Here is a 9,862-nt window from a genome sequence, read left to right on the forward strand (position 1 = left end):
TACAAACCTTGGTTAATCTCCATTCTTTAACTGTATAGGTAAGCTGCAGGACCAGGTTTGGACCATAAAAATTAACTCTGGTTAATGAAATTATGCATTATAAACCAAGACTTACCATAATATGTCTTCCTTCCTTCTCCATGTAGAAAGGAATGCCTCTTGTAATAGGGGAGCCAGTGCTGTAACTTTGTGCACATGAAATGTTAAAAGTAAACTACTGGTTTCTTGTTAGTCTAAAGAGGTTAAGTAGGTCTGGTGTCTCTATACATTTTTAAAAACAGAAATGCGCCAACAACAAGAGGACACTAGTGTCAGGCAAACATAGGTCCAACTATCATGAAGAATAATTTTTCTGGCACAGTGGAATGAAGAATACAGTAATTATTGTGTTGGCTTCCTCCTCATTGTGCTATAGAAGACTATACAATCAGCTATGACTGCAATGTGATATTCCTGATGAAACCACATGCTGAGTATTTGTGTTTTGAGAAGCACACAAGATATTTCTCGGCCTGTTTCCATGGGAGATGGAAGCTGCTTTGATGGACGTGTTGACAGTGTTGTCTGCAGCTCCTCACTGTCCTCTGTGGACTCATTCCATACTTTCTTTTGCAGAGATCCTGGGGGGGAAATCGTTCAGGCATTAAGATACTTTAACATTATTTCCCCCAACCACTCATTCTCAGTGATCAAGCCAGCCAAACCCACAATAACGTGAAGCTGCTCTTTAAAGGGCGTCTATCCCACTGGTGTCTACAGTATTTTGAATGACAGCAGCACCCCAAAGTCTCAGGCGATGAGAAGCTACTTAAGAATCTTTTTGGCCTGAGTTATAGGGAAGTGAATCCAGGAGCTTCTGTCCGCATGGCGCTTGCTCAGTCTATGACCCTCTTGGTTAGAATCCTAAACTGTCCCCAGAATAGCCTGCCCCCTTCAGCCATCCTTGAAGGATATCGTAGACAAGGCTTCATGGAAGTCTTACTATAATTAACTGAAATTTTTTCAAAGGTCTCCAGAGAGCATGTTGTTAGTCCCTGCTAATAAACTAAATTGCCATAAAGAACTGTAAAATTGCATCAACTGAGTTAAATGGCCACCAACTGTGTAAGAATAAGAATGTTCTGTACTGGAACGTTGTCCTGTCTTGGTTTTACAGTCATTTATGATTATTCTTATATTACTGGCCTGCTGTTTTCCAATAAATTTTATGATTCTCTCCTTTCTTCAGTTGAGTTTTAGAAAACATAAATTAGTGATTCTTATAACTGTTATCTGTTAAATGCAGTTTGCATATAAAAAACAATGGTTCTCTTCCAAATGAATTAAAGTCTTGATTGCTGGGACTGTGTGGGAAGTTTGACTATTAATATAATAAAGAGAGAGAGAGAGAGAAGTGAACAGGAAAAGGAAGTCTAATCAGTGATGTGATTTAATGTTTCTGGATTTGTAAATTACTTAACATTCTCCTGTGCTTTACATTTTCTTTATTTTGTAGATCTACTATTCTAATTCTCGCTGACAATGTCAAAAATTTGTGTTTTACATTATGATTTTATGCTTGCATTATTTTTCGGGTTAATATGTTTCCAATATAACCCTTAGATATGTTTACATAAGCAGTCCTGACTTCCTTTTAAAGTAAATTATGGTTTTAAGATCAGGCCAAGTCCATGGACAGTTGCACTTCAGCCAAGACCTTGAACATGTGTTCTCTATCTCATGTGCACTACTTTGTTGGCCAGGCTGAGGGCCAGGGCAGAAGACAAAGAAGATTCCCTCCCATTTTGTCATTTATACTTCCTGTCAATTTCAGGGGGTGGTGTTACATATTCCTATTCCCTTCTGTGTTTGAAGAGGGCTCTAAGGTAGTGTGGCAGCTATTCTTGTAACTGAGACTATGTAAGGTGAAAAGGAAACATGCAACATTTTTTCATCTATATGTGCAAACAAGCACTTAATTAAAAACCCACTCCTGGTCTTCTGATTACTGAATTGGCTGCTTGTCACCTTTCTCCATTGGACTGATGGCTATCATTTGGACCCTTGGTTCCTTTCTCTCCCCCCCCCCCCAATAAGGGTCTCTTCCAGTTTTCCTAGTACTTGATTTTCCTTTTTTGTGTAATTCATGATATTTTGGATATCATTGGTCTGTGGTTGTTGGGAAGCTCTGACATGTTTGTTTTTTTAAAGCTTCTCTTCAGCCTTGACATCAGTAAACCTTTCTGGGTAAACAGTTGGCATCCCCCCCCCATACTTTGTGCTATTGCAGCAATCTTTCTAGGTGAACAGTCCTGCACACATTTGTGCAGGTTCTTGCAAGGACCAATATGGCGGCTCTTAGCTAAGCATATAGAAGCAAGAACCACTGGGTCCCAAGCTCAAGAAGTGAGTTAGTTCCTCATTTACACCCTAGAGTCCCTGACAAATTGGATAGGAGTCTTTTAAAAAAAATAAATAAAAATGAAGGCTCATATTCTATAAATACAAGGTGAGTCCTTTAAAAAAGGCCCTGTGGATACAGAGTACACATGTTAAAAGACTCACCCTGTATTATAACAACTAAAATGATCACAATTTGTTTGTTAATGTTGTGACACACTTCACCTTCAAGTCTAGTTTAAAAGAATAAATTTAGGCAAAAAGAAGAAACATATGGAAAGTGTTTTTCTTTCTTCACACTGATTCACTGACACATCTGGTATTTAGCAACATAGCACAGTATTCTGGAAGTTATTGCATAATATTGTGAAATGTTTGTAGATACAACATTGTGTAGCTTCACTGAATACATGTGGCATCAAGCATCTTCTCTAAACGCCCAGTGTGAAGCACCAGGAGTTTCAGAGCAGGAGTTCTGATTCAAGAGATCCAAGTGCCTGTTTCTTGCCATGAGGATGACAGCTTGCCAGAAGAGGGACCTGTCTGTATGCAGGCAGCACAAAGAGCCACTTCTTGTTCCTCAGCTGACACAAAACTCAATGGAGCAATACAGCACTGGGGGCATGTTTCACCTTTGCAACGGTGAAACTTGGGGTGGCAATCTCTTCAGTTGGTTTTTCAGGTACAGTTGCATTCCAGTATTTAAAAACACACGGTTTCAACTGAGGTGATATCATCATGAAGTTAAGCGCCTTTGTCAAGAGTTGTCTGAGGAAGGGTGGGTATGTGGGTAACAAAGGAAATCCTGTTGTGATGTCATGTCTCTCACACGGGGGTGGGAAATCCAGCATACGTCTGGCCCTGAGGTTCAGGTGGCTGGGTCATTTCATGGCAGTGCTTTTTTCCAGCCAGAGCGCAGTTCTGACACCCCCTACACTTTTTAAAGACCTATGGCTCCACCTGACTCCTAGCCATGATTGGTCAGGCTACAGGGTGGAACCAATTCATATTTCCTTTTCTTCAATCCATCTCCCATGTGGCAGCGGCAGGCTTTAAGCCTTCCAGCCAGGTGTTTGCGTGAGGGCCCTTCTGAGGTGCCCTAGCTCATCCGCCTGAATCTAAGAGAACAAGGAAGGCGAGGGTGCATTCACTTGACCCACACCAGAACCAGGGGTGACTCCCAAACCAGCTAGGGAGACAGCTTGTCTTCCATATCAGGATTGGTTCAGGACATTGTGCTGCCCAAGGTGAAGACAACCCATTCCATCCCACATACAGAAGGCTTGGCCGTGGGACAGCGTCCTCCACCCCTCCTGAGCGCAGTGAGCTAGTTTAAGGGAGGGGGTGGAGGGCAGGCCTTGAAGTGCCCACAAAGGGAAATGGCTAGTAGGCTCAGGGCTACTGCTGCTGCCTGGTTGCCTCACTCTGGCTAGTTATAGAATAGAATCATGAACTTGGAATCAACCCTGAGGGTCATCTAGTCCAACTCTCTGCAGTGCAGCAGTCTCAACTGAAGCATCCCTGACAGATGGCAGTCCAAACTCTGCTTAAAAACCTCCGAGGAAAAGAGCCCACCATCTTCTTAGGGAATCCATTGAAAGGTCTTCCTGAGTTTAGTCAGAATAGGGCTGGCTCAGTTACATATTGGGCTGAGAGAGTCTCTCATCCAGACATCTTAGATGGCCAGATATGTCTAATTTCATAATAAAAGTGTTGTAACTTCACACCATTCTCTGGACAAATTGTTCTTGCATAAAGGCGAAAGATTTATACGATCTGAAGAGAAATCCCAAAATCTGAGGGATTTGAATTGCGGTTTACATTGAGGGAGCTTATTGTGTATAGTGTTTACTTAATTGAAGTAAAATTGGTTTTATATGGGTGTTTTAACTTGGATTTTATACTGTTTAAATTGTATTGTTTATGGATAAATTTTGATGTATTGTTTTCGATATGGGCCAATGGCCGTAATAAATCAAACTTTTTTTTTAAAAAAAATAATTTTTATTAATTTTCATAAAACAAAAAACACAAAATTAAACAAACAAACAAATAATACATGACTTCCCCATGCCTCCCCTTCCCTGCACCCCTGTGTCCAAAATTTTTAGCAATCCTTCATTCCTTTTCAAAATTTGATTTCCTTCATGATTTTCTTAACTTAAATATTTCCAACTATAATTCTCTAATTCTTAACCCTTGACATTTTATCAGTCCGAAATTTTGCAACAGTTCTTAAGATATGATTTAAATTTTTTCCAGTCCTCTTCCACCGTCTCCTTCCTCTGATCACGGATTCTGCCGGTCATCTCTGCCAGTCCCATAAATTCAGTCACCTTCGTCTGCCATTCTTCCAGAGTAGGTAGTTCTTGCATCTTCCAATACTTTGCTAGGAGTATTCTTGCTGCTGTAGTTGCATACATAAAAAAGATCTTATCTTTTTTTGGTACCAATTGGCCGACCATGCCCAAGAGAAAAGCCTCCGGTTTTTTTACAAATGTCCACTTAAGGACTTTCTTAATTTCATTATAGATCATTTCCCAGTAGGCTTTAACCTTTGGGCAGGTCCACCAAAGATGGTAAAAAGTTCCTTCACATTCATTACATTTCCAGCATTTGTTACTGGGCAAATGATATATCTTTGCAAGCTTGACTGGAGTCATGTACCATCTATAGATCATTTTCATTATGTTTTCTTTCAAGGCACTACATGCCGTAAATTTAAGTCCTGTGGTCCATAACTGTTCCCAGTCAGCAAACATAATATCATGACCTAAGTCTTGTGCCCATTTAATCATTGCTGATTTAACTGTTTCATCCTGTGTATTCCATTTCAGCAACAAGTTATACATTTTAGACAAATTCTTAGTATTGGTCTCTAACAGTTCTGTTTCCAATTTCGACCTCTCTTTCTGAAATCCTAGTTTCTTGTCCTGCTTAAAAGTTTCATTTATCTGATAGTAATGTAACCAGTCTCGAACTTTGGATTTTAATTTCTCAAAGCTCTGTAATTTAACTTTTTCACCATCATATTCTATAATTTCACTGTATTTTGGCCAATTAGAGTCCATGTTAAGTTTTTTTACCGCTCTAGCTTCCATTGGTGACAACCATCTGGGTGTTTTATTTTCCAACAAATCCTTATATCGATTCCAAACATTATATAAAGCTTTCCTGACAATATGATTTTTAAAACCTTTGTATATCTTTGCCTTGTCATACCATAGATATGCATGCCAGCCAAAATTGTTATCATACCCTTCCAAGTCTAAAATATCTGTGTCTTCAAGAAGTAGCCATTGCTTCAACCAGCAAAAAGCTGCTGCTTCATAATAAAGTCTTAAGTCCGGCAGCGCAAAACCCCCCCTTTCTTTTGCATCAGTTAAAATCTTAAATTTTATTCTGGGTTTTTTGCCCTGCCAGACAAATTTAGATATATCTTTCTGCCACTTCTTGAAACAATCCATCTTGTCTATAATTTGCAATGTCTGGAACAGAAACAACAATCTCGGCAATACATTCATCTTAATAACAGCAATTCGGCCTAACAAGGATAATCTCAATCTAGACCATGTGTCAAGATCTTTCTTCACTTCTAACCAACATTTCTCATAATTGTCTTTAAACAGGTTCATATTTTTGGATGTTAAATTCACCCCCAAATATTTCACCTTTTTTGTTATCTCCAAACCAGTTTCCCTTTGAAAGCTATCTTTTTCCCCCATCGTTAGATTTTTTTCCAGTACCTTTGTCTTTTGCTTATTTAGTTTAAAACCAGCCACTTGACCAAATATTTCAATTAATTCTAAAACTCTTTTTGTACTGACTTCTGGCTGTTGTAATGTCAAAACTAGGTCGTCTGCAAATGCTCTTAACTTATATTGTTTAGCTCCGAGGTGTATTCCTTCAACCAGCTGATCCCTTCTAATCATATTCAACAACACCTCCAGGACCGATATAAATAATAGAGGGGATATTGGGCAACCCTGTCGTGTCCCTTTTTCTATTGAGATTTCATCCATAACAACACCATTCACAATTAATTTAGCTTTTTGCTCTGAATATATTGCACCTATACCGTTTTCAAAACTTTGGCCTACCCCCATCCCATGGAGATTCTTCCTCATAAAACTCCAAGAAATATTGTCAAAGGCTTTCTCCGCGTCCACAAAAATCAATACTGCTTTTCTATTTAAATCAGTCTCCAATAGTTCCAAAATGTCTATAATATTCCTTACATTCTCTGACATATGTCTCCCTGGGAGAAAGCCTGTTTGGTCTTTCTGAATCTCCTCTACCAACACTTTTTTAAATCTTTTTGCTAAAATGTCTGCAAAAATTTTATAATCCACATTTAAGAGTGATATAGGGCGGTAGTTCTTAACTTGATGTTTCTCAGTTTCTGTCTTCGGTATAAGTGAGATAAATGCTTCTTTCCACGATTCGGGAGCCTTTTTCCCCTCCAAGATTTGGTTACACACTTCTTTCAATGGTTGTATTAACCATTCCTTCATTGCTTTATAGTATCTCGCCGTCAGTCCATCTGGCCCTGGTGATTTTCCCAATTGCATATTCTGGATGGCACCCTCAATTTCCTGGTTCGTGATTTTTTCATTTAAAGTCCTTTTATTTTTTTCCGAGATCTTTGATAATCCATATTTTTTAATAAATTCTTCTATCTCTTGCTCGTCTTTCGGCCCTTGTGCGTATAATTTCTTGAAGAAACTTTGGAAACAATTACTGATTTCATTTGGTTTATTTACAAATTTCCCCTCTACTTCAAGGGACGTCACAGTATTCAACTTTTGCCTCTTTTTCAATTGCCATGACAGCAATTTCCCACATTTGTCTGCTGATTCAAAAGTTTTTTGCCTCATTTGTTTTATTTTCCATTCTATTTCTTGGTTCATCAGTTCCATGTATTGGGTCTGGTAATATTTTATTTCTCTTAAAATCTCCTGGGATTTTGGTTTTGACCTCAGTTTCTTCTCTCCTTCTTTCATCTGATTCCAGATTTTTTCTTTCTTCTCATTTTGTTGTTTCCTTTTTATCGAATTTTGTTGAATTAGAAAACCACGCATGACAGCCTTACTTGCGTCCCATATTATTCTTCTTTCCAGATCTGTTCTAAGGTTTATTTCAAAGTAGTCTTTCAGAGTTTTTTGGGCCTTTTTTAAAATTTCTTCATCTCTAAAAAGGGTGTCATTCATTCTCCATCTGAAAGTTCCAGCTGTTGTCAATTTCATTTCCATCTTTACTGCATTATGATCAGAGCAGGTTTTTGGGCAGATTTCTGTATTTTTAACCCTTGGTGCCAGATTGCTAGAGATCCATATTTGGTCAATCCTGGTCCATGTCATTTTAGCTTCAGAGAAGAAGGTCCCCTCCCTTTCCAGAGGGTTCCTTGTTCTCCAAATGTCAATCAAGTCCATTGTGTCAGTCAGTTCAAAAAAGGTCTTTGGTAGTCTCCCATCCTTAGAGATTACTTGTCTTTGAGCTTTGTCCATATTTGTGGAGACGACTCCATTCATATCGCCCATCATTATTATTTTATGGTCCATAAAGTCCGTTAATGTCTCATGCAACTTCTTGAAAAATTCAGCCTTCCCCTCATTAGGTGCATAAATTCCTACAATCAAAATTTTTTCTCCTTGTATTTGAATTTCCACTGCCAGAAACCTTCCTTGTTCATCTTTAAAAATCATTTTTGGTTCCCATTTTTCCTTAACATAGATCACGACTCCTCTTTTCTTAACTTTATCTGAGGAAATAAATTCCAGTCCTAATCTTTTATTTATCAAGAGTTTTCTATGTATTCTGGCAATGTGAGTTTCTTGCAGACATATTATGTCCAGTTGCTCTTTCTTTAATATATGAAAGACTTGGGTCCTTTTTCGGGGATGGTTCAGGCCGTTGCAGTTCCAACTCAGGAGTTGCAGAGACATTTTTGTTACTGGGTGTCTTTTCCCCCAACCGCTCCAAGTTCTTGTTCCTGATCAGTCGGTGCTGGGTTCAGTCCAAATGATAAATTTGCAATATCTGGTATTTCTCCCTCAGTCACAGTTCCTTTTTGAAAATCCTCGAAGTTTCTCTCCAAAAAGTGTTCCTTGTCTTGAATTGTTTTTATTTTGATTTTCTTCCCTTTGAAGTTAAAGGACAACCCTTGTGGGAACTCCCATCTGAATGGAATATTGTTTTTTTTTTTTTTTCCAGCAAATCCACTAAATCTTTAAATTGAGTCCTCACCTCCAAAAAATATTTAGGAATATCTTTATAAATCTGTATTTGAGAATTCTTGATAATCAATGCCTTCTGGAAATGTAGGTTCAATATTTTATCTCTTTCTTCCTTGGATCTTAAGGTGATTAGGCAATCCCTTGGTTTCTTGCCTTGCTTTCTGCCAATCCGGAAGGCTGTAGTTATTGCGAATTCATCTTCTTCTCCTTCTAGTTCATCAGTCCAAAATTCCTGAAATTTATCTGTGAGAAATTCCCCAAGGTTGCCCTCTTCCTCCTCTGGTACCAATCTCAATTTCAGATTTTTGCCTTTCCTCTCCAGTTCCATAAGAGCTAAGGTTGCATCATGTTCATGTACCTTCTTTGCAATAGGTACATATTTTCCCTTGACTTCCTCGGCAGTAATTTTAGCAGATTCAGCTATTTTCCTTGTTTCGGTACTTTCTTGTATCAAACGATTTATAGACTCTGTGTTAGACGATATAGTCGTTGTGTTCAAGTCGAGTCTTGTTGTTAATTCTGTCAACTTCTTGGAGTTTTCTGTAGATTGCTTAGTGAGTACTTCCAAAGATTGATTTATTTTGAGCAGTGCCTGTGTCATAGAATCCATTGATGCTGTTGTTACTCTCTCTTGTCCAGCTGCTGCTCCTGATATAGAGGTTCTTTTCTGAGCCTGCTTTTGAGCTTGCTTTGTTTTACTTCTTGTTGATATTTCATCAAGTGGCGTGCTCATAACTCAAGGTCGTTCTCACAGGAAAGTTACAAGTGGAAAATCCCAGTTCTTTACTTCAATGCTGCAGCCTCTCTTTTAATCCTCTAGAGGGGGAAATTGTATCCAAGCCGGAATAACAAAGAAACAGTGAAGCAAGTAGCCATACAATGTCCCAAAGCAAATAAAATTCAACCCAAAGTCTTACTTTGTTGCAATTTAAAAATCTGGATCTACTAAGTAAGGTCCCGTTATTATGTTCCAGATATACTCTTACTTTGTATCCACAGTCCTCTCTTTTTGACAGTTCGTTTCAAGCGCTCTCCGTTCAGGCAGCCTGATCAAAGGTATCGGCAGCGGAGAGTTTCCGTTCGCAATTTACTTCTTCTAGCGGTTTAAATTGAGCCAATTTTTCCTTCCCCCCTACTCCCGCTTCGTGGGGGGAAGGTCCTTTCAATGTCGGGGTTTAGCAAAGTTCAAACAAGACGTTCCTTTTAAATACAGCAAGTTTTTTTCATTGCTGCGTTAATCGTGCAGT

Source organism: Podarcis erhardii, assembly GCF_964252035.2.
Source record: "Podarcis erhardii genome assembly, chromosome: 13".
Lineage (NCBI taxonomy): Eukaryota > Metazoa > Chordata > Lepidosauria > Squamata > Lacertidae > Podarcis > Podarcis erhardii.